Genomic DNA, 1,979 nt, shown 5'->3' on the forward strand with positions numbered 1-1,979 from the left:
TCTGACAAGTCATCTTCAGCTATGAAGAACAGCATGATGATGATGTAATTTTTTTTTTTTTTTTTTTTTACACAGTGATCACCACTTATCAAGGCCCGGAAGCCACTCAGGGATAAGGGTTATTGCAAGTACATCACGTTAGTGAGGAGATTTTATGACGTGTTTAATTAGGGGGGGGGCGGTTCATTAGGAATTTGTTAACATTAGACTTGAAGACATCCAAGTTGTAGTTCGGAGGGAAGCAGGCAGACGGAACAGAGTTCCACAGGCGTGCACTTCTAAGAAAGAAGCTTTGCTCATGAAATCCGCGTTTTGATTTAGGCACAGATATAGAGTGGGGGAAATTTTTCACAGTGGATTCAGCTAGACGGGTGTTTTTCGTGAAAGTTTGGCGAGGGGGGACCAGGGATTGGAGTTCAGACGAGCACCTGCCATGAAAATAACGATAAAACAAGGATAGGCTCGCAACGTCTCTTCTATGGGAGAGGGGTTGCAGGGTAGAGAAAAGGGCATCCCCCACTAAACCACGAAGTCTATTTTGTACTCTGTCAAGGCATGATAGGCTGTTTTTGGCAGCTCCTGTCCAGATATGGCAACAGTATTCCATCCTTGGCCGTACTTGGCTTTTATATAGATAGAGAATTGCATCAGTAGTGAGATATCTTCTGGAGCGGTAGAAGGATCCCACTATAATTAGTACAGGAAAACGACATGATACTATCGGTAAGTTTTCCAGTAAGCAAATCTATTTTCATTTGTGAAATGTTTTTTTTCTCTATTAAATCACGTAAAGCAATTACTGTTTATATCGGAAAAACTGTTGCATATATAGAGAGAGAAAGAAACAATAGAGCAATAAAATTATACGACAAACGGCATAAAACATTAATTTATTATGAATTGCTATAACCGTTTTTAGGTTGTTCACCTTTATTATGTAGAGAGTGTTTTAAAATGCGATTTTGTATTATGTTTTTAAATAACGATTTTGTCTTATGTTTTTAAATATTGATTTAGTATTATGTTTTAAATAACGAAAGACTGTTTTGATGGTAATATACGAGTGATAAATTGAAAAATATTTCGCATTTATTCTTTGTGATATGTATAAAAAGTAAGAGATAGAGCATTATGAAGTATATGCTAACAATCAATCCATACGAAAAAGTAAATACTCTTATTTTTCTTACTCAAAAATTAAAGACCGGCGAGGACGGGGCTGGTACCATCATAACGAGCAATCTTTTGTGCTTTAAAATGTATTTTTCTATAAAGTCAACGTTACGCTCAATGCACTTATGTCAGGAATTGAATGACGAGTCCATGCTTCTGACGCACATTTATGGCTTGGGTTGCTTTCCTAGAAGTCTCAGACTGTCAATACCCGAAACAGAGAGATGGAATTTTCAGGCTATGAATGCTCAAGTTCAATAATCATAACAATGTAATTTTCAGTCCCTTCTTGTCCAGTAGGCCGTTATAACAAAGTAGGAAACATTACTTTTTGAAGTGTTGAAGTTAAAGTTGTTCTTTAGAACTGCCGAATACGGTAAAATGATCGTGGAAAAAAGTTTTCCCTCAGCTTGAAATATTCTCTTAAACGACAATTCTTTTTCTTTTTTCTTTGTTTATATGTCCGAGAAAATCCATTTATTTAATTTTTTTTGTCCCATTCACACGCCAATTAACCGTACGTTCAAACAAATCCGAGTCAACAAAAAAGTTAATAAACAATTACAATACATACATAAATATAAAATGCGACACAAGGCCAAACATGGGGAAGGGGGATAAACATGATCTATTCTAACATCATGTAACTTTACTAGCCTTTCACCAAAATACCACAATCGCTCTATGAATCAGTTACTTAAAAAACCCAGAAAAAGACAATATATATAAATAATAAATAAGTTGGGAAGTAAAAGTTTTCTATACAACAAAAACGAAAGTAGGTGTGAGTTTAAGAACCTTCCCTA

Source organism: Euprymna scolopes, chromosome 8 (assembly GCF_053919585.1).
Source record: "Euprymna scolopes isolate OS-2025 chromosome 8, ASM5391958v1, whole genome shotgun sequence".
NCBI classification, from domain to species: Eukaryota; Metazoa; Mollusca; class Cephalopoda; order Sepiida; family Sepiolidae; genus Euprymna; species Euprymna scolopes.